At 44.1% G+C, this 24,338-nt stretch overlaps 1 pseudogene; it reads left to right on the forward strand.

Moving 5' to 3' along the window:
- The first annotated feature begins 15,146 nt into the window (after positions 1-15,146).
- Positions 15,147-24,338, forward strand: part of LOC115331965 — a 73,001-nt pseudogene continuing 63,809 nt past the window's right edge.

The raw sequence follows: 24,338 nt of genomic DNA on the forward strand, positions 1-24,338 counted from the left end.
TTCTTTTTTTTATATTTTGTATGTGCTTTTAATCTCTAAAAATGAAAAAAAAAATGATTCGAGGGGGCACGAGCGTACATCGGAACAACCCCACCATACCCCTCGCCGCGAGATCTCCTGGAATTTTCCGGATAAATCTATTGCGTCTAAGGGTGGATTCGTGAAACACTTTGCAATGATCGGGTTAGTTACGGACATTGACATTTTTTTTTTAATTCCCGAGATTTGCTTCCATCTGCTGTTCCTCGGGTTCAAAAGAGGTGTTTCGATCTGACTCCCTGCAAAGCGCGTGTTAATAAAAAAATTATAGATATATATGTTTGCTTGTTTGTTTGTTTGTTCATTTGTTTGTCTTAAGAAGTGGCGTAGATCGTGTGAAAAGTAGTCCTTGGAAGCATCCCGGTCGAATAGCTACTCCAACCATGGTTCCGAATGCACAGGACTTGCTGTTATTAGCCTCAGGTAACATTTATTTTATCCGTTTCGTTACTTCTCATGAGAAGTGTCGTACTAGCCTCGATTATACCAGACTTTTCATTTAACGAATATCTAATCCCGGTTTATGAAAAGCCATTCATGGAGGCGTGTTATTGAATGTGTGTTCGCTTCACGTACAGTATTTTTTTTTTTCAAGTCGACTCTTATAGTTGTTTTTAGCGTCTATCTCCCCGGCGAAAAATGCTGAGTCACAGACGTGTGCCCCCCGTGAGCAGCGTCTAATACAGCGCGCAACAGAGCAACAGCGCATGCTGAGAAGGCGCTTCAGAGCCCAGCAGACGAAGATGGCAGGATGCAGAAGGCGATTTTTGGAAAAATCTCGTTACCGACAACCAAACAAACTGGATTGGTTTCTGGCGTCACGAATGTTTCGCTGGGCAGGCGATCAGATTGCGGATGATGAGAAGGTCGAACAACGACGAGTCACCGAACAGCGAGAAGAAATAGAGTAGCCCTCCCTGCCAATGAATAGAGTGGCGCTGTCTTTCATTCAATTCCAGTGGAACATTTTAGCCCATCTTCGGAATTGCCGGTTGCCTTCCGACGCCCTTCGGTTGCGCGTACTCGCCAGAGGAGTGGAAGTATGCGCGTATGTCTAAAATGTAACTTATGTAGATGTATTGTATCGTAATATTGGTTTGTGGCGTATTTTTTGGTGGTACGTGGCATTGTATTCGTGTGCGCGTCCTATTCTCTCTCGCGTGTGTATGTGTCTATTGCTCATCGTCAGTATTTTCATTTTTTTTTATTTTTTAGTTCGGAGTATGATGCCTTATTCACATTGGCGATTGAACCGCGATCGCGAAGCGGTGGCGAGCGCGGTTGCAGTTTCACGCGCATTTGAAAATGAATTACGAGCGGATCCGCTTTGCGGTTGCGATTCAAACGCCACTGCGAATGCTGCATTGGACCTTTTGGTAAGCGCCTCCGGCCTTTCTGGAACACCCCAACTCTCCGGCGTTGCATAAAGAGTATCTATATGTCACCACCAAGCGCTCTACACTTTGTTTCACTCCAAGTGCGACCGGAGACGAGGCTCGCATCTAAGGAAGTCAACTCCTAACTAAGTGCCGGACCCTGGCCCATGAATATTCTCTCTCTCGAACCAAGAGGCGCCAAAGTGCGTCCTCACGGCGCCCATCGTCCTTGTAAGTTGGCCATTTCAGGCTGAACCAGGCTGTGTGTGCGTGATTGGTTTAGCCGCTGATAGCAAAACCAGAAAGGCAGCGAGCGCTATGATGACTACCGTGTGACGCCGCTTGATTTACTCCATCCGATAATAGCATCGGCTGCGGTCGGACATGAAGCCAAGCGGAGCATTATCGGCGACCAAAAGCCTCGCTGTGCTCCAAGTTCGCGATTGGCCGAACCATATAGCTTCCTGGGTAGCTAAACTCGTCAAACACAAAGTTGGGGCCGAAGTTGAGGGAGCGCACCGATTGGACTATCACGACGATGACTCGGCGTTTTTGTCGCCAACATCCAATCGGCGCGCTCCGCCAACTTTCGGCTCCAACTTTGTGTTTCACGAGTTTAGGGCCCCTGGAGCCCTAAACTCGTCGAACACAAAGTTGGAGCCGAAAGTTCGCGGAGCGCGCTGATTGGACGCTGACGAAAAAAGCGCCAAGTCATCGTCGGTATACCCCAATCGGCGCGCTCCGTGAACTTCGACCCCAACTTTGTGTTTGACGAGTTTAGGGCTCCTGGAATGTGATTCTGTGTTCGCCACTCCAAAGCCCTATTGATGGCGGGGTGGTAGTTTCAAGATGGCGGAAAGACAGTGATTGATTCTCCAAGATTTCCTGTGCCCCCGCTCGCTTACGCTAGTCAGTGTGCTAGAATTTGTTGATTTAGCTACAAATACAAAGCGTCCAGAGCAGGAGCCTAACACTGTTGACGGTGTTGTTGACGTGCGTTAATAAAATTAGCATGTTGCCTTTTAAAAGCCACGAAGCGGAACACAGCGATTCCTATTTTATCGCAATCGCTATTCTCAGTTACAACGGCGTGATGCACTAACACGCCGACCAGAACCATGAGGATAACAGCGGCGCCGGGTGCGACAGTCCTTGCCACCGTCTCCGCCGCCGTCCCCGAACCTCTGGCTCTTCGCTCGACGCCAGAGGGTGAGAGGCAGGCTGGAGTTGCTAATAAACCTCCTCTACGCGTGCGTTGCCATTTTGAATGTCAAAACTGTCGGTATGAAGCAAAAAATATCGTTTTGATTTCGCCGCTGCAGATGCAGATGTTCACCTTTTAATACCAGCTGTCACAAATCAGGTTTTGCCCTTTCTCTATTCTTTTTTTTTTTTTAGTTTCTTTGGGTAGAAATGTCGTGCTTTTTGACCCCGCATACATCATACTAACAACGCGTGTGCAGGCGACGGTAAATGTTAAAATCTCTCGTTCGTTCTAGGAGTGGGTTCTAGCTCAAATACGAGATTCAAACTACGTCATAATATACATTTCTCTTGCAAGTCGAATTTAGTTACATGTCAAATGAGTGGTAACTGTATTTTGTAATTATATATTAAGAGGTGAACATTTCACAATCAAATATTATAAAATTAAAATAAGATATAGTGTCTCCTAGCGATCTGACGCATACGTCAAGAGCACGAATCATGCAGCTGTTTAAACAAAATACATGCCTTGTACCCGACGTTATCCCGTGAACTCTCCGGGTACCACCAGAGAAAAGGAGAAGGAGGAACTCCCCCCTCACCGGGACTCTCTTTTGTGGGTTCTAAACTAGCCCAGAATGCGCTATTCTCCCTCTACAACATTATACAAGAATAACCTGTCATTCAAGATTCGTACAGAAGCAGTTTTCCCCTCTCTCTTTCCTGCGGTGTTGCGAAATGGATGATGTGACGTGGATCTAAGACATGTATATACGTTTGCAAGTACGGCCTTAATGCGCCGCCATCTTGCTCGCTTGTGGTGTACTTGGGTGCGTCATATTCCGGTTACGACGCCCAAGGCGTCGTAATTACGAAGCTCGAGCACACCCTTAGTGAGCAAGATGGCGCCGCCCTGAGGTCGTACTTGCAAACTTGTATAGACCAACTCCTGTTTACAAACAAACCGGAGCGCCCCTAGCGGCACGCCACCGGCGCCGCGCATGCGCGATGGGGCGCGGGCAAAAACCCCGTCGTCCCGCATCAACGAACCATTGATTGGATTGAGATGTTCGCGTCGGTGCGAGTCCCCGTGCTTTCTTTCGCGCTGGATTTGTTGATCCCACTTCTCCCCAGCAATGTCTTAGTAATATAGCGGCCTGAGCGAAGTTAACAAGACTTGTTACACCGCAAAGGTTCGTGTAAATTATGTGACGTGCGGCAATTCATTGCGGATGAACGCCGCAGAATGGACGCTAAAGCCTGATTCACAGGATCAGATTCTTACACAGGTTACAATGATCAAAATTTCCTTGTATCTACTGTTTACGCAGAGACTAGATACCCCAAACAAGCTTCAAACTTCAAAATATATCGAGGTCTGCACTTCTTATCGCAATTACTATAGTCGGATGCAACCTGAGAACAATCTTTTAGCTCCACCCACAAGCGCATTGCGCCCATCTGAAGCGCCTCCGCCGTCGAGAAAGTAGTTCGCTAGCAACGCTGCTTTTTCTTCCTCCAGGAAACGTGTCTTAAACTACTACAATATTCATTTAATTCATTAAGGACATTTAAATAAGTTAGAATACGTTTTTGTCAACGAAATAGCTGTTTAGTAAAGAAAGAAAGTCATGTCCAATGTACCGTCTTCCCAATTCATTTTCTGTCCAAGATACTGTTTAACATACCGTCTTCCAGCGCCTTCGATTGAGGGAAAGCGAAGCACTTATAGTTCCTGCAAATAATACATATTTAGTGATTTACTTAGTTGTGTGGGCTTTGCGCACGAAATGTGTGCCTTTATTTTGTTGGATGAATAGAAAACAAGAATAATTATACTTTTCGGGTTTTGACAAATCGGCACCCTCCCAAGTCATCGACACCACCACCGCGCCCCGCTCTCTTTGTCTTCCGTCATGGATCCCACTGAGGTGACATCGGAAAGCGATTCCCTTGATTCTTCTTGGACGAAACAGCCTGGTGCAGCCTTACCGGCGACACCAAAGCGGTTCTCCAAGAAGCACAATCCAACGAAGCAGACGACGTCCGGCGTAGCTTCTCACCTCTCAGCAGTGCTAAGCCTCGCGCCCGCTTCGAAATTTTCGTTGGCGATAGCGTCGCTGGATTTTCACGTTGTCGCGCAAAAACTGCTGCAAACGCAAGCCGATACCATTAAGATTCCGTGGCGTAACATTGGGCACGTAAAACACGGTGCAAAAAAGCAGAATAATTGTCACGAGAAACTAGCGTCGCGTTGCTAAGGCCAGCAGCCATGGTGAGCTTTTTTTTTTTTTCAAAAGGATCGCGATTGGTCCACGGAATCGTGACGTCATGAAAACGATTGGCTGGCGTTTCTCGGCGTAGGATTACATTTTCCTCTGAGATGCATTTCCGTTTTTTTCTTAGCTTGCAACCGACTATAGATTAGCCTTTGGTCTATGGACCGCTACCATTTGAACGAGCAGACGAGTTTGAACAGGCAGACGTGTATGAAAGAGCAGACGGACGACAGTTTGAATTATCAGATAACCGTTTTAACATGACGACACGCTGAACGTGGTCCGCGGGTGGTCCGGAAACCTTGACGGTTTTCCCGCGTTCATGTTGGTACCAAACCAGTCAATTGTATGACCACACATCTCTGTGAATCCAACTCAAAGTGCAAGCAATGGTGGTCTGACGTCGTCTGGTTTTTCCTTTTCGCGGCACCTATAGCCATTTCACGGACGAACCACGCAGGCAGACAGCACGTAAAAACTGGTCTTCACACCTTTCGCGGCTTTTTCCTTTTGGTGCAACGCCAGTCCCGGTGTTTCAACGAGAAGGCAGGCTTGAGTTTGCTTTTTTTCCAAAACAGGACAGGAATGCCCGTCCCTTTGTTCCCCTTCTCCAGGGATTATTTTCGTCATTCTTGTCCAGCTGGCTTGCCCCTTTGCATTTAATTGCATTATAACTATCGGACCATATGGCATTCCGAACCGTGTGTTCAAATCATTCGCAGACATAATTAGTTGCTGCTTTCTTTTATTATTTTTGCGCTGTCACTGCAATATGATCCACAACTCAAATACTACTTTTTTTGCTACCTCCAAGCGCGGTTTCCGGGCCGATTTTTCTTGCAGTACTCAAATATGACCTAGCACTGCCGCGGAATATTAAGAAGCAAAACGATAGCATTTTTTTTTCTTTTCAAGAAGCTTTTTTTTTATCGTTTTGCACTTCTCTTACTCTAGAGAAACTAAAACATCGGAATATTGATGGGAACATGTACTACTGACTTTCAAGTTATCTGAGCTACCGTAAACAACAATAACTGTAGCGCTCAACTATCGTCTGTTTTTGTTGTATTTGTCTTGCACGGCGGCCGGAAATTTCTTGAATATCGAAAACGCCTAAAATATTAAATTTTTGTTCGGCACTTAAAAAAAGTAATAATCTTCCATTCTCTATTAAATTCCCCCGATGACACTTTAAAAGTAGTAATTCAAAGTTCGTGAAAAAACAGGTCGCATTATATTGTTCTAAATTAGAGAAAATAAACTTTTAGTCATACCCATGTCGCCGTCAATTCCCTTTGGAGGGTTTTTGTCTCAACGACTAGTGGTACTCTAGCAGCGCGTCCACTGTGGCCGTACTCGGTCGCATTATCGCTCAGACTCCATAAAGTACTATACTAAGAACCTGTTACTTTCTTTTTATTAGTGATGTGGCTTATATTGTCTATGAAAACTGAACTTTGCGGCGCGTTCGGTCTAAGGGTGTTTGTTCTATTTGGTTGGTGGCTTTGCAATGCGCTACATTCCCATGGTAGTACGGTGAGGTGGGTAATCTACTGACAAAATGGTTCGATTAATTGCTCTAGAGATCATTATACTTTAATTACGATGGACTGTAGCGGACGTTACATGCCATATTAGCAAATTCAACGTATCAAGTGACAACTCTACAAGGTCACGTGATATTCACACGGCCTTTGATTGACTTTTATGGCCCCTAGCATCCTCCGTGGTGCTTCGCAAAATAAAACTGAGTGGGAACATGTCCACTCGTCACTGCCAGCTCGTCATGGGAATACTGGTCATAGGTGAACTGGTCAAAGAGGGCATCTCGTCCAAATCCAATAGTTGGGAGGGGAGAGTGGTCGCATTAACCTTCTAGTCCTAGGAAAACTGGTCAAATGTTTTCAGCTCCTTCGTCGAATTTCTCACTTCTATTTTTTATCTTGTTCGTTAAACAGTGTACTATCCCTAAGGGAGTAATGTCTTTCGCTGTGACCCCCCCCCCCCCTTTCCATTGTAAGAACTCTTCAAAGTTCCCTTCAGAGGGCAGACATTTGTAAGGGCACGCTAAGTTTTAAAAGAAGAAATGTTTTCGTTGATCTGGTTAGGGCAAGCGTGTTGAAATGTTGATACGTTGATAAATGATAAATGTTGATACGTTGATACCGTGTTTGTTCTTCGCTCAAAAAGAGACGCGGTCATCGAAAAAGCACGGAAGAAACGAATGACAACTGCTGACCTCGGTCATGCGTCACGTACCGCTATCTTCGTGAATGAGCATTTGTGTTCCGAACTAAAAAAGCTTCTGGGAATGGCAATTGCGAAAAAATACGAGCTGAAATTAAAATCTGCTGGGGCGAGGGGAGACAAGATATATATGCGCAAAACGGAATACTCCAGGATTGTTTCTATCACTAGCACCGATGACCTTGCTAAATTAGTGTGACATGTTTGATTTCTATTCTACCCGGTTCACAAAGCTGTTTTCTTTTTGTTTTGTTTTTATGATGGCTTTCTCAGCCGAACTAACACCAAATAAAATAACCACAAACTTTATGTCTTGTTAAGGTAGTAAACTATCTTTTTTTCATTCGAATTTATGTTCCGCGCGGAACAAGGAAGATGAAATTTGTATACTTTTACAGGAGTTCAGTTTTCAGTTTGGCATCATCATGCTAACTGAAACTTGGTACCAAAATGAGCTAGAGGTACTTCAAATGAATCACTACAAGACATATTTTTTAAACCATGAAACCAAACGTGGTGGGGGAGTGCTAATATATGTTAAGAATACCCTCTGCTGTGAGATTTTACCATGTTTTTCATTTCTTTCCGATGACCTAAAGTATTATCGTTGAAATGTAAACAACAAGTGTTTAGTGTTATGTATATACCCCCAAATGGTAATATCAAAGGTTTCTTTTCACACCTAGAAAGGTTTCTCGATTTCGTAAATGTCGGTCAATATGCTCATTGTCTTGGCGGCGACTTTAATATAGATATGCTACGTCACTCAAGTGCGCAGTGGTCATTTTAATCTATACTTGAATCTAGTGTTTGTGTGAATGTTATTACCTCACCAAATCGCATAACAAGCTCCTCATCAACACTGATAGATTTGTTCGTTACTAACACTGATACACGCAACACGTATGGCGGAGCTATCAACGCACAGCTAAGCAACCATCTGCCACCATACATGTTTACAATCCACGCCACTCCGAACAAAGAAAATAAGAATGAAGATCTACCAACGTTCCAAGATGTAAACGCAACCACCCTCGAAAAATTCAGGTCCTTAGTAAACACCCCAGACTGGAATGAAATTTATAACTTGGGTAATCCTGATTACGCATACGATACCTTATTAAGAAAATTTACGTGTATATACAACATAGAATTTAAATACCAGCCAATTCGCCCAAAAATTTCCCGACAAAAACCTTGGATAACCAGAGAATGCTTAAAAATGATAAGGAAAAAGAACAGGTTATACGGAAAATTTCTGAAGACCAGAGATTCGGATGATTTATGCTGTTTTAAAGCCTATAGAAATCGGCTAACAAAGCTCCTGAGAAAGTTGAATAATAACTATCTTCTATGCTTATTTAATGGCAACTCAATGTCAAGGCCAGACCTGACATTGAAACAATTAATAAATTATTGAACCGGTCAGCACAGCTAAGAATGTCCCCAAGGTAAAGGTCGGAGAATCAACCTTGCGAGAAAAGGCCCTAGCTGATTTATTAAACAATTATTTTGCAAACCTAGTACAGGGCACACAAAACTGCGATGCACCAAGTTATTTAGGAACACCGAATGAGAGCAGCGCTTTCCTCGCCCCGACTGGTGAACGTGAGGTTTATCATATGTTTAACACAATTCAAAATAGCAAATGTACGGATATTGACAACATTCAAATCAAGCCTGTTAAATATGTACTGGGCATACTAACACACATAATTACCCATATTTTACAACATTTCAAATTCAACCGGAAACTTTCCTAAAAAAATGCAAATTGCGAAAGTTATAGTTATTTTCAAAGGTGGAGACAAAAACTATCATTCAAACTACTGACCAATTTCCAGTCTTCCTGTGATTTTGAAGTGCCTAGAAAAAAAAATTCATCGTCGTATGACTTCTTTCTGTGACCGTATCTCGCTCATAACCTCATCACAATATGGTTTCAGGAAGGGTAGATCAACTGAACTCGCGCTACTAAATCAAAAAGAATTCATCTTAAAATCATTCGAACAAAAACTTTTAAACTCTTGGTGCCTTTGTTGATTTTTCTAAAGCATTTGATCACATAAATCATACCACCCTAATTAATAAACTTCAGTTTTATGGTTTCCATGGACTAACCCTAAACCTGTTAACATCATATTTAGAATTTTGTAAACAATCTGTTTTTATAAACAACTATTCTTCATACTTTCAAGCGCTAAAACAGGTGTCCCTCAAGGAAGTATATTAGGCCCACTTCTGTTTAACATTTATATAAACGACCTTGTAACGATTAGCCCAAACACCACTTTCATCATTTAGGCTAATGACACAACACTACTTTTTTTCAGCTAACAAAATCGACACACTTGCAGAAACCACTAACAACACACTGGGATATTTACATAAATGGAGTGAAGCAAACGCTCTACTAATTAATACATCTAAAACAAAAGCGATTATTTTTAAGCCACATAATAACTTGGTAAATATTGACTTGCGCCTGAAACTTGGCCCCTCTATCACTGAAGTCGTCCCGAACGTAAAAACCTTAGGTGTAATGTTTAATGAAACCATGTCATGGGACACCCACATTCAAAGTGTAATAAAAAAAATTTCAAGTGTTGTTGGCATTCTCATCAAGTTCCGTTCAAGTTTGCCAGTCAAAATTAAACTTCTCATTTACAATTCTTTATTCATGTCACATATGAATTATTGTCACTTGCTCTGGGGCACACCAACTACAACTAACTTGGACAAATTAACAATCCTTCAAAAGAAGGCAATCCGAGCTAATCAATGTACCACAATCAACCCACACGAAACAATTGCTTAAATCATTGAACGTCCTATCCTTAAACAAACTGTACGAGTACACTTTACTTATTCGATATATAGCAAGTATTAAACAAAAAGCGCCTGACATTAGTAACATATCGGAATTAACAATAAATATTACACCTTATAACGTACGTCACGAAGAAGTATGAAGGATACCATTCAGTCGAACTAACTACGGAACTCAAATGCTAAACCATCGCCTTCCTTTTTTACTAAACCATTTAATTGAAAATAACATTATCATCGAACATTCAACACCTCAACCTTTAAAACTGATGTTTCTATGAATATTTATGTCATACAATTGTATTTTAGCACATAGAGTATTTTTTTCCTTGACATTGTAATCAAGAGCCCAATTTTAAACGTGTATTTTGACTATTGCTACTGTGATTTTTTTTTAAGTATCTGACTTTTTTTTTTGTTTCAATTGCTTGTCATTTGCTAAAAAAGGGGGCGTGAACCTCGTCAAGCCGACCTCTGTCGGCTTTTTGTTCATGCCTTCAGTGCCTGTATTAGTGTACAGACGCAAATAAAGATTGATTGATTGATTGATTGATTGATTGATTGATTGAACTGCTGTTGCAACAAGCGCCGCAGCAAGCAAGAAGGTAGGCACTTCGAACAGCGTTAGCCCTGCTGAGAGGTACGAGAAGGGATCACGCTCTCTGTGGGAGTTTGCCAACAGAGTTGATAGAGTAACCTTGGTTATATCCGCAGGGTGCCCGTAGAAAGAATAAAAGCACGAAGGACGAGGACGAGACAACAGCACTATTTTATTTATCAACAAATCTGATTATCGAAACGAAAATTCGGGCTGTACCCGAGATCACTCTGATGAGGAGGTCTTAAAGGGAAGGTGGCGGCGAAATGAGGGAAGAAAGTCGTGAAAGGTATATGGGGTGAGCGAGCGGGCAAGGGCGGAGGATCCATGACTGTCCGATTTCTACGGCAATTCCTGATCTGTCCGATTTCTACGAGGGGTTGCACATTATTTCCAGTTCCGCACTGAGAAATTTTACTTCACGTCTTGATAGAGTTAACGATGCCGATAAGACGCTCTTTTTTGCGTTCTTGATGAAAAATGACAAGATGGTTTCGCCTCCATAGAGGTCTAGGCGTCCCCCCTTTATCATCGTGCCGGCAAAGTCAGGTACGCACACGAAGCACACTTTTGCATGAACCCTCGTGTTGTTATTCTTTCGATTTAAGAAAGCTTTTTTACTTTTGTTTACCGATTGAAATCCGGGAAACCAAAGTTTGCACTTTGGTTTCCCGGATGTTTTCTGGCAGTTAAAACAGATGTTTTAACTGCCAGAAAACACCGGCTGGCTGTACGATTGAGCCTTTGAAAACCCAGGGCTGAAAAACTATGCTGCTGTACGAAGTTTTGATTGATGTTTTTTTATAGTTCCCGTAATGTTGAACATTCGTTCATGCTGCTTTGGGTGCATTACATGCACTACGTTTCCGGAAGCATGCTGTCAAATCCATATACTCGTCAGCCATGCAGCCCTCTCTCTGCTTCAAAAGAGAGCCCTGAGTCCAATACGACCTATTGGTCTTTTTTACTAGTTATAATTTGTAAGAAGTAGAAAAACGTATATGACATGTTATTAATTGCACAACTGAAGCCTTAGAGGGTCATCTTTGCGACAAATTTTCACGAAATTTACAAAATTCCAGTTCTCCACCGTTAAGAGTTCCCCCTGCATGAGATGGCCTTTGACGAAAGACCAGTTCTCCTGTGACGAGTTGGATGTGACGAGTTGGCATGTGACGAGATCTCCCATATCCAAACTGAGCACATAAGCTAGTGATGGACCAAATCTGCCGAACTTCAGATTCGACAAAATTGGGCCCACGCAGAACTTTTGAAGGAAAGTTCGGCAAAGATTCGACAATGGATTGCAAATAGACGCCATGCGGTCGTGCGGTTACAATCGTACAGTGGAGTGCCAGGTAGTACTGCAAGCGACTACGGCGATGTGCGCAGTAGGTGTTGTGGTAACGCTGCATTTGTTAGCCCTTGTGAGTGTGGTTTTCTTCAATATGTTATGCCTCAAGAACAGAAGATCGACCAGGAATCGACGCAGTCAACTGCGCAAGTGAGAAATGAAACGGTACATTCTGGATAACGTGATTTTCATTTTACATTTTTAGTGATGCAACGAGGTAGTTGCAAAATTAACTGACAAGTACTTTAAAGCACTTCTCGCAATTATAGCAATCTTGTTTTCGGCTCTCAAGTGGTTTGTGCCAAAACAAATAGTATTGCTTTTTAATTCGCAGTATTTTTCGCTTTTCATCAATCCGCCGAAAACTAAACACAAGACTATCATGCTCGACGTTTCACATCCAACATTACTAACCCTTCCCCTTTTCTTAAACGTCCGCGTGTATCCTTACATCAGAAACCTGAATATTGAGAGTTAAAAACGAGACGTTGCGAATATAGGAGGGACATTTCTATACAAAGATGGCGTCTTAGTGACTCAAATCGAAAAACGTGCCTACCTCCAATAACATTGTTAACTCTTCTGGTGGAGGCTCAGTAGCGGTTGCATTCATTTTCGCGCACGAAACGGTGACTCGCAGAGGAAGTATGCCACGATAGAGGAAGGAAAAACATGGCGTTACCGCCTTTATTTTAACAATGCTACAACACTTGCAGGTTTTCGATGATGAGGCCTAAAAAACGAAACTCGAGTATCGTGACTGAGCTACCTGCGCCTGCTAGTACTGTCCAACCTCGTTGTAATACCACCTCTACAATAATTATAGGTCTCGCAACAATGTTCTTGCCGAATCTTCGCCGAATCTTTGTCGAATCTTTAGAAACGTTCGGCCAAACCTCGGCTCCGCCGAATCCCAAGATTTACGCCGAATTTCGTATTCGAAAAAATTTCGGCCCATCACTAATATTGCCGCGCGCGCAGCTAACCAAGTGAGCAGCGCGCCCGTGGCCGAATGGTTATCGTGCTTGGCACCCAAGCAAAGGACCGAGATTCGATGCCTGGGAGCGGAAGCATCTTTTTGTTATTTTTGTAAATGTCGCGTTCTGGTGTGTTCGAGAATTCTGTTGCTTATTCGATGTCCAAATGTTCTACTCGCCGAACCTTCTACGCCGATACTTCCAGAAGCCCACGCGTTTACATAAGGAGCTCCGCGTGGCGAACCGGAGTCAGTCTCGCCAGCGCTCGAGCCAGCATCCTCACCGATGCCCACGCCCACAACGCCCTGTTATTCCTTCCAGTTATTCCTCTTTTGCTCTAGTGGATTAAGTTCTCCATTAAACTTTAGTTCCTTTAGTTACTTGCCGCCCATCATTTGTCACTCGTGACAATATAAACAGGAGAGGATGCGGAATGTTACGTACCAACCGTTGGCGGGCGTGGCGACGGTTTCAACAGAAGTAGGTTTTGTCTAAAGATAAGAGAGATTATTAAGTTGAAAGCTAGGTAGCGTCATTGAACCAGCGCTGCACTGCCGCGCAAGGGATACTTCTGGTGTTTGTAACGCCACGGCACATCGGGTGGTGTGTTACACAGAGCCTTCTACGCAGAAAGGCTCTACGTAGGCTCAAAAAAAAAAAGGCGGATCCGCATGGGGGCTGTATCTCCTTCCTCAATCATACATGCAACATAAAAATAGACACCCTTAATAAGGTAACATCGGTGACTGAAATTCAGGAAACAAAATCCGTATAATTTTTTTTTTAATTTTGTTTTTCGGAATTAAATCACATGATTGCGTGCCAATATCGGTAATTTTGAAGAGGTGTGACGTATGAGAGTTATTTGATAAAATATACGTGACGTAATTGAACTAATGATACTTAAAGCCACTTACCTGTACCCAGACATTGATTCTCAAAATGTACGCTCTTATCCTAATCGCACGTTTTAGAATATCGTACCCAAATTTGTGCGAGTGCTAAGAAATAGCGTCGTCGGCATTAGCCAATCTAATACGCGGTTTGGGCTTGGCACATGCACATTGATGATGACGCTACTTTTTTTCGCAAAGTTTTTGGGTACTTTATTCTAAAATTAACAAACTGTCATAACTTAAGTTATTTACTGTCGAAAATTACCACACAGGCTCTGAACGTAATTTCGGATTACCTCCTAGCTCTTCACAATCACAACTTTTTGCGTCCGGAGTTGTATTCTTTTTCTATGCAAAAGTATTTTAATGCGAGAGCATTATATACTTTTTTGCGAGAAAATTCGGCATCGTCGGCGGCGCGACGGAGCGAAGGTACCAAAAATGACCGACGGCGCAAAGATTAAGAAACGCGTAAAAAAATGCTCGGATTGACGTAAAATTTCTCAAAATTTTTCTGTAAACAAGTGTCTCAAACACGCGGCCCGCATCCGCATGCAGTCCGCGATCTGCTGGGACGCGGCCCGCGGGCAACCGGCTACGAGTGCCGGTTTCCATGTCTAGAGCGCTAGAAATGGCATGAGCCATAGTGATCTTATATCGTCGATTTAATTTCGCTTGAAAGGTAGCTCTGCTTCTTTAACGCATTGAAGTAGTTTATACTCATGTGCGTTTATTTGCCCCTTGTTTCCCTTTATTTTTTTGCTTCCCGGTTTTTGTAATGTACAATGATTCCGCTACTAAGCTGCAAGCGCGAGCTGTTCGTTGAAGGATGCATTTCGCTTGCGCAAACTCTCGCATAGATGGAGAAAATGCCAAAGATAGAGCCTCGAGTTTGGGATTCTCACCTTCCAAACAAGTATGACCGTTAAAAGACAAGTATTTGTTCAGAGTGTTGTAATAAAAATCGTCAGAACGCAAGAACTGCCAAATTAACTTATTGTTTTTTAAGAGACACGTTGAGCTTGGTTAATTCCTGGGTGAGTAGAGCAATGGGAACGACAGTGTACTTGCTCTTTTGTTCTATTAAAATGCCAGCACTTTGCCCGGCGGTGTCATTTTAGTTCTCGTTATCACATCAGGACAGGGTCCAAAGCAGTCATATAAACAAATGACCTCCGAGGATGTCCGTAACAAAAGCAGCGAGTTTATAGAATGCATAGAGCAGGATGCCTCTTCTCTTTAAAATATAAAATACCCTCGTGTAAAGGTGCCGCTATTGCTTTTAGTTGTTCGAACGTTTTTAGACGTAGCTTAAACGTGTCGTTGGAAATAAATTTTCCTCTCATATGTTGTCAATGTTGGCCTATTTTCCAGTTCTCACGTACCCTTCGGGAGGCAATGCTGGCCCCATTGCGAGAAGTATGCTGGCAAAGAAAAGTAGGTAGAATGCACAAATGATTGTAAACCTTTCATCAGCAAACTCTAGTCACAGGCAGCTTAATTAAAGGCCGACGGCCAGTTCGGCTTTTCCACTTTTTCCTCGCTTCCTCCTCTTCCCCCTTTCACCCTGTGCACCGTTGCCTCTTTCCTCCACCCCCATGATGAGGAGGATCATCTGCCTTGCAGAATCTCGAGTCTGGTCGTCGGCCTTTAAGAAAGGCAAGGCGTGACGAGTCAGTGGGATTGCGGCACCTGGCAGTACGAAGGTTCAAGAACAAATTAGGAGGCAAGAAGTCAGAACATAATAGGCCACGCCCTGTGTTTCTTCAGGTGTCACTGACATTATTTCTGCGGCTGCGGGGACGTGGAAAATTCAGATTCGAGATCAACGGTGTGCTGGGCATGCCTTACTGTAGGGGTGTAATGAGTTAGAAAGAGGAGTGCTTTTGCAATGTTCTCCTTCTATATACTTTCTATGCAGTCTTAGAGGTGCATGCACACCAACTTTCCCGCGGGAGGATGCATGAGCCAGTTACGACGATGTGCTGGGCGCATTCAAGAGGTAACGATAAGCAAAAAAAAAACGGCTTAATCCGGAGACGCGCGTAGAAAGTGAAATGTGATGTTCCTTGTTTTTGTGTAAAGTGTTATTTTTTTTTTTTTTTTTTTTTCAAATTCAGAGGCCAGGTTCCAGAAACTTTCTTGCGTCAAAAAAGTTCGTAAATTTATCTTACGACAAAGTTATGAACTTTTGAGTATTCCCGAAGCAAAATGTTCGACATTAGTATGTCGTGCGTGAAGCAGATCCGAGCCTACATTAGCTCTCCGTAACCAGGCAAAATAGAATGTATAACGCACGCATAATGCACGAACGACATATGCTGTGCTCTCTGGGTTATCAGAATGATTGAGACAAGTATAAAATTTTGGCACGTCGCCATTTCAAAGGTGCGCTTCTTAGATCCCATTGAATGACTCATCCAGTGATATAAAGGAAACTGAATGCACGGGCATCTGTAGATTACAGAGCGGCATCGGATACTGCCATACACTTTCAAAAAGGCCGGTGCATTCCCTTTTCTGCGCAACACGCAGGTAGCCATGGCCAGCAGGCAACGGAAGGATTTAGTGAAAGATAAAAGCTTAGAATAAAACGAGGTTAGCCTGAAAAATGCAACGTCACGCGACAAAATGACCTCACACTGCCACGTGACCTCGTTGTGTCACGTTGCGTTCGTGTCACGTTCAACACAGTCTCACGGGACCTCACAAAATATTTACGAATATTGTGCATTTACAATTCATTTAGGATGATGTCACAGTGACACTGGACGTCATGTGGCCCTATAAATGTTACGCATTTAATAGTAGCGTGACTTTGAAGTGTGTTCAAATACAGCCTGTCCTAAAAGCATCATATGTTTTGTTTTTTTTTAACCGCAAACATAAAGGACGCATCGCCGAACGCTCCTTGGCCGCCCAAATGCAGCGCTAGCGGTCCAAACCAGATTCCAAAGTTCTAGGTGTAACGGTTATCTTATTCAAAAGTTATAGGAGATTTTCTGAAAATTTCGGTTAATAAAATGAGGCCCTTTCCTTGCAACTGGCGCCCATTCAGTTCTATGTATTCGAGCTCGGGCTCCGTCGGCCGCCATTTTCTTGCTAAAAATTTAAAAAAAATAAGTTATTTACTTACTGATACTGCCAGCCCTTGCGGAACTGTTACAGGAGTGGTAATGCCCTATTAAAAAAAACATTTATGAGTACACAATAAAAAAAATAATACATACAAACAAAGAAGAAATCATAAATTCATGACATGTTGTCAAACGCTATGCTTTTCAAGTTTTTTTGTGAAATCATGAACTTTTGATAAAATTACAGTTTCATTAAAAAGTTTGTCCCATTCTCTGATGGTCCTTAAAAAAAATTATATTTAAAGTAATCACTTTTAATGGCTGCTTCCCCAATTTACATGCTATAACGGTGTCGCGTACATTCACCAAAGCGCACATTAATGTAATTATTACGGCGAAAGCCTTATATGTCTCGTTGTTCAATCCTTGAGCGAAAACACGTCGGCGACACGAAAAATACCTCTGTCAATCAAGTATTTTCTTTGCGAACGATCTTCCAGATGATCAACTTGTTTATGCATCGAGGTTAATTCAAGATCATGAGTGGTTATCATGCTTTCAATCTGAACAAGTCTGCCACTGGTGTCGTCGACAATTTGTAATTTTACCTCAATGGTACCTAGCCTAGTTTAAAGCCTCCGTAGATTAGTTTCCGATATTGCTTGTTTCTTCTGGATATTATTAACCTTTTTGGAGAATGTGTTTTGGGAAACACGGAATGATAAACAGACGGACAAAATAACACCGAGTCTCTTGAGACTTGGTGTTGTTTTGTCCGTTTTTTTTTTCGTTTTTTTTTATCTTTCAGTGTCTTTGGTTAACATGGAAGTTCTTCACCAGCTAGCCTGTGTTTTTACCCTTTCTTCTTTCTGGGTCAGCAGCATTTTAGCAAGCAGTTGATCAGTTATAGGCCGAGGGTTTTCCTCAACATCGCCGGAGAGCTTCCGTAACCGACCCGTTACTGATAAACAATCATACATGCTCTGTACCAATACCCGTGGACACGGCAACACAACTAAGCTAACGTACTTACTACGAAATTCGTATTTACGATCACGAACCTGCCCAAACATGATCGGAGGCCTACTAGAAGATGTTGCCATGTCGAGCTACCGTATCCACTAGAACCAGCTGCCGAAGGTGTGCTCCTTACATGCTGTACGCCAGGCCATCTGGTATCTTTGGTCGACGTCAGTCTCCGCGCAACTGGTGCGCTGTGGAAGTCTGCCACGTGCATGGGCAGTGACGGTGCTCCCCTTGTTTCGTTGCGTAGCGAATGACTGGTGATCATAAGAAAATCAGGAGGCGAATGCTTTCCACATTGGAGAGGCGTTTACCAGGCAGCCGATGATTACCAGGACAAACATGATCGGAGGCAAACTAGACGATGTCGGCACAGCGTGGTTGCAGTGTCCACTCTGGAATAAGAAAACGAGAAGATCTCACATTTTGGCGTCTGGTTCGAACTCCTAGCGCTACATTTGGGCGAAGGATGAGCGTGCGGAGATGTATTATTTATTTTAGAGGTAAAAAAACACGTAAATTGTTTTTAAACGCCCTGTATGTGCAGTAAAATTAAGAAATGAGCACATTAGTAATCCCACAAAAATAAAAATGTTATGACGAGACTTTTTTGTTTTTTATAAATGTCTTGGTGGAATATTTGGCGAGGCCACCGTCTGGTCAGTAGAAGTGCATAGTGTTGTTTGGAGCGTGTGCAGGTCGCTTAGCTTTTTAAAGGTACCTAAACATGAGGGTAGAAAGTTGTTTTATTGGCGGTACAAAAACCTTGAACTTGAAGTAATCTGAAATTCGAATGCGGTATGAATACGTTCTGCAGCTCAGTTTTGTGAGAACAATCAAAGAATGTAATATCCTGCAGCATAAACTTTAAAACATATCGAGCTGAAAATAAGACCGCTTGAATTAATCAAGGTATGTCAATGATTAGATCATCTGCAAAGTAAAACAACATACATAGGACTTCAGTGAGGTAAACATCGATCTGTGTGGAGAACAAGCGCCCCTCATAGTTTGATCACATTCCTATTTGCTTAAAAGTATGGTGAATCGAAATTTAGATTTAAAAAAATGCAGGAGATGTAGGCGGGACGCTACAATCCCTACAACACTACTCGTAAGGCGATATCTCGAATGGACGGCCGTATTTTTGGAAAAAGAGGTCGAGATTGAACCAGGCCGACGAGGCGCGTGACGTGAAGATACCAACGAGGTAGAGGGGCTTAGAGTGATAAACCGGAAGTTCGGAAGTGGCACCCCCCCCCCCCCCCCTCGGTTGCCGCCATGTTTTACGCTAATGTGACCACTTGTCACGTGACCACCCAAGAGCCGTGACGTCGCAGGTAAGATGGCAGCGCCCAGAGCTGGCGGATGCGAGTTTGTTCGGTGCGCGGCAGTCGTGATGTCCAGCTGCTTTCCGACGATTTCGGGCTTTTTCGTGCTCGCTGACGCAGGTATAATGTGAAAATATGAAGGAATGAGACTTTATACCCTCTTTGCGGAAGATCGCTCTGGATCATCTGGATATTAACGCCTGTGAGACAGCATCAGCTCCGCATCGCCGTACCGGTGCTCGGATTCGGGATCTGTTCGGGGATCGATAGAACTTTAGGTGGATTTATCCTAAAATTTTTGCGTTCTCTTAGCTTTGTGTGAACGTTGGAATGTCTGAGAATCAACGCGAAAGGTATACGTCGCGTTAGGGCCTAGGAGAAGTTGTTTCAGGCCTGCGTCACCAAATAACCATAGCAACTTTTAGCGAGGAAGCTCCAGCGATCTTTAACCCTTTGTGCTAATCGACGATTCTACATTCGATGGCTTTTCTTCCTTTTTGGTGAGTGCTAAGTGCCCACTTATTTTTCAGCTACGAGGTTGACGTTTTATTGAGTGTGGGGATGAATAAATCGTTGCAGGCACCTGCTTCAAAGCTATTCGACTTGCAATAAGAACAACTCTTTTGGTTTATGCATAGATTAACTGCACCTCTTTCTCTTTCGTAGGATTTATCGCAGCAATACTTTTTTTCATCAAGAGTGCATTGTATTAGTCGGTCAATTATTTACTTGTTCTAATTACCTGGATAAGATGATTCATGTTTGTGTTCATCCTTCGCCTGAAGAGCAGTCTTGTTGAAAAGTGTTGACAATTACTTTCGGTTTCTTCAATAGACTTTCTTGAAAAGTGTGGGTTGCCAATGCTTCGTATCATTGTAACCTGGAAAAGGGCAACCGCCACAGCCCCCTCGAGTCAATCAGAGAGACAGAGCAAAGGTGCGTGACAAATTTGTGCAGACGAGCACATTGAATGACATGTTGTCATGTGCCTCTCTCCAACGTGCATATTGGCTCACCGAGACTGTAGCCTTTGCTGTTTGCCTAATTGTGATGAAACGAATTACAGTAGCTACTACTCTAATTACCCCAGGTTTTCATACTTTGGTCATTTGTTCAACAAGAATGTTATGTCCGCCATCACTGTGAACTCGGCTCAGCGCCTATTGGACTCGAATGCTGCATTAGCATTCGACGTGAACTGGGGCCCATTTGTGTGCTTTACGCCGAAAAAAAATGGTAACAGTTGTGTTGCATGATGGGGTTCTGCAAAGGGTCTATTGTGTCATACGTATAGGAAGTGTCCTGCTATATAACAATGGATCAACACATAATATTAAAGTATATGCTCAGAGGTGTGTTTGTTTTTGCAATTAACAAGTTACAGCAGTGTGCTTTAATGTTATTATCATGTGTGTAGTTTTAAGTATCCTCTCTGCAATGCCTACGAAGGCCCCTGGAGGGAATAAATTAATAAATAACATTTTCACATCACTGGAGTTGGTTTTAGAATGTGCCACATGTTCAGGAGAAGTGGAATGAGTGCAGCCCAATGCAACAAGTCTGCCAGTCTGGTATGTCCCATTAATTAATATTGAAGGGTCAGAGATGCGAGTGTCCTCAAAAGGACCTGCGCGTGCGGTGAACAGAATTCTTGGTGTATAAACTCTCAAGGCATAAAGGCAAGCGGCAATAGGTTTATCTGGTTAGTGTATCAAATATGCTTATTTCCACTGGATTACTTAATTATTGATTCTTAGTTAATGGTTCCAGAACGAGTTCTTTCTGCGACAGTCTCCTGTCAGGCGTTCAGTCGTAATACCTGTGGACCTTGTTGTGAAATGACGCTCCTGGCACGTCGGTGTTCAGTTTGGTCGAGTAGCAACTTTGACTGACTGATGCCGTCTTGTAATCCTACGTGATGTGCGCCCCCTGACATCCGATGCACTGAAGCTGCAGAACTGGCTTCTAATCCGCAAAATTTGCCTTATAGTTTTCTGCACCAATGCAGCAAGCTCGGGCATGTATTGGTTATGTGGCTGTGCCTTTTGCTGTACCGTTGACTTGATAGCTGGCAACAATGCTTGTTTGCTATCCAAGCCATTTCACTTCCATTTCGTAATGGAGATTTATTCTGCATCCCACGACCACTGCAACTTGTGAAAGTCTTGTGTTTCAAAGTCAAGTCTCGTGATGCTTGCAGTCCAGTTTTGGGAGCAACCAACCATTCTATATCTTAAGGTCACTGAGCGGCATTCTCCCTCAAAGTGTGAAATTCTATGCTTCGTGGTGTGGGCACAGATAATTAGTATCAGCAAATTATTAGGTATTGTCCTTGGACGACAACCGACACCATATCAACTCTCCTTGCATTGCCGCTCACCTGCTTTGTCGTGCTTACCTCCCGTCCAGATGAAGTAGATCACGAGCTTCGGGGTAATGTCGGCACCAGGAACAAAGACCGCCGAAGATAATCCTCAATCTTCCCCGGACGCTCGTCGAGACGGGGTTGAGGGTCGTTCGGCACGAACCCTTGCAGGCCAGTTCATTGGTACGGGCACCTCCAGTAGACATGGTCAGCCTCATGCAGTAATAGCAGAGTGGTTTTCGGTCGGCCATTCGCAGTACCCTCGTTTTCCTCGGTGTACTTTGTTCAGCGCGGACCTACACTGGTTCTTTCCGATGTCGCGAATGCTTCGGCGTTAGGGTGTCTCCTTGAATTGGCATTGAATAGTAACAGGTAGCCGGTGGTGGTCGTTGTGACTTTGTGGCATAAGTCGCCCTCGGTTCGTCAGATGCCGCTTCGCTCGAAGAAGTCTCCAGTTGAAATGCCTGTCGAAGTTCTTTTGAAACAATCTCAGCGATCAAAATAAAAGCCGGGCAACTGATGGCAGGAACTTGCTTCCTGATCTCCTCCTGGACACCATTGTGGATGATGTCACGGATGCCTGGGGGGCTGGCGTCGAAGTTGCAGCTGGACGACTCGAGTGTCGAGACGCTAAGGAGTTGTTGATAGTGACAGGCTTGGGCCTGCAGTGTAAATTCAATGTGGGAAGCCTCATTGATATGAACAATTCGACTGTTGTCGTGGGGTTGCGGACAAGGCTGCCGAAGGTGTTGTCCCTCACATGAGGGACATGGGATTCTTAACCTCTTGTCTTCTGTAGCATCAGGATTGGCGTAGGTGCTCGATCAGAAGCAAAACATCCTCCAAGAAGGTGGTGACGTTCTCATCGGGGCCGTGTCCTGGACAGAATCAGGAATTCGGCTCTCTCTCGTCAATTTTGGCTGATAAACGTGCATTTCAGCTCGATCTTGCAAACTTCCCACGACGTTAAGGAGGATTCGTGGTTCTCAAACCAGTGCCTCGCAGTTTCTTCCGCGAGAATTGTTCTCCAGGAGCTGGTTATTTATCTACCCACTGTGGCGGGCGACACGGTCATACTGTTCAATCCAGCCCTCGACGTCTAATGCACCTTGCGTGAAAGGGCATCAGAGTGCGAGGTGCGACGGGCATGCAAACGATGATGGCAGCGGACGTGGTTTGCTGCTACAGGTTTGTTATTGTTGGCTTAGTCAGCTTCGGTTTTTCTGGCGAAAGACCTAATTCCGGTGGTTCTTGCTGGTAGCAGCGACTGGCTTAGATTTCAAGTTCTTCGTGGTGTATTTCCAAATTTCGTCCTTGCGGTACTCGCTCGTCTTGCGGATTTTTCTGCCAGGCTCGGAATAGGCCTTGGTTCAAGGCTCGCCAGGGGTTTAAGCCTCGGGATAATGTGCCACCCGTGTCTTGTTATCGGGCAACTCGGCTGAGGAGCCGCCAGGGTCCACACAAAGTGAAGGGTTATGGGTCAAGTGCGCAGCACCTCCGCCAGAACATACAATGACAACTGAGCATGGCCTGGAACTTTCCAGAATAGAAAATATTGATAGAAAATAGGACTGGAGCAAGCATCCGTGGCAATATAATAAAATAGACAGAAAAGAGTCTATCCTGACCAATAAAGAAGCTGCATTGCTTTAGTGGCATTCTGTTCGAACAAATCCTCTCCTTCGGGGTCTGGCGACTGCCGTGGACGAGCTGAACTGAAATCGATGTGAGACAACTTTTCTGGTAACGAGCCGCTGCAGAGTGCCGTCGCAAAGCGGCGTGAATGGGTGGACTGGGTAGGTAACACGCGCGATGAAATGTCCATACAGCTTGCAATTCGCGTAACGAGTGTTGATGAAACTTTGGTGTCGACTAAACGTGCGACAGACCAGCGGAATCAATACCAACTGCAACACCTATGCTCCGTGAAGGTGCACGTCTACGCCAGAACAATTTAGTAGGCAGCACAGCATCTCCTAAAGCACGGCACAGGAACTACCAGCTTGAGGGCAGCTCTTCGGCGCGCCGCAAACCTGTGCTCCGTGAAAGTGCACGTCTACGCCGGAAAAATTTGGGAAGCAGCACAGTATCATTTAGCACGGCACGGGAACTACAAGCGGCAAGGCAGCTCTCCGATGCACCGCACAACCAAAGTGAGCCTTCGGTCATTTGAACAAAGCGGCACCATGAATGCACACTGCCAAGCACGATTCACGCAATTTCCGTCGCTAAACTGTGTATCCAAATATATTGCACACGCTTTACTGCAGATCTCCAAGGTTCCGATGATCAACGAGAGCACAAAAACGTTACCTTAAAATTTATCCTAGCGGTGTCCGAATCAATCTGAGGTCCGAGCAACGTAGGGCCGATTGTCTCCTTCGTGGCAATATCCCCGTCAGTCACTAGCGAAATGCACACCGTTCCTCCGTATTTTCACGACGCTGAACTCTGAAGTCACTTTCGACCGGCCTCATACAACCTCATATGACGGCTTCCGCCTCTAAAATCAATTCGCCGAGACGAACGACAACGAACAAAGCATCCGACAAGCTCCGGCCAATGCTCGGGCCCAGCTGGGGCCAGCCGCTGCATGGGCGCTGCCATCTTTCCTGTGACGTCACGTCTTTGGTTTGGTCATGGAACGATGGTCCAATTTGCGTACAATGGCAGCGGCCTCATGGGGGTCACTTTCGAGTGCAGACCGGAACCCCGGTTTATCGCTCTAAGCCCCTCTACCT

The sequence above is a fragment of the Ixodes scapularis genome, unplaced genomic scaffold (genome assembly GCF_016920785.2).
Source record: "Ixodes scapularis isolate PalLabHiFi unplaced genomic scaffold, ASM1692078v2 PGA_scaffold2__306_contigs__length_199485367, whole genome shotgun sequence".
Classification (NCBI taxonomy): domain Eukaryota; kingdom Metazoa; phylum Arthropoda; class Arachnida; order Ixodida; family Ixodidae; genus Ixodes; species Ixodes scapularis.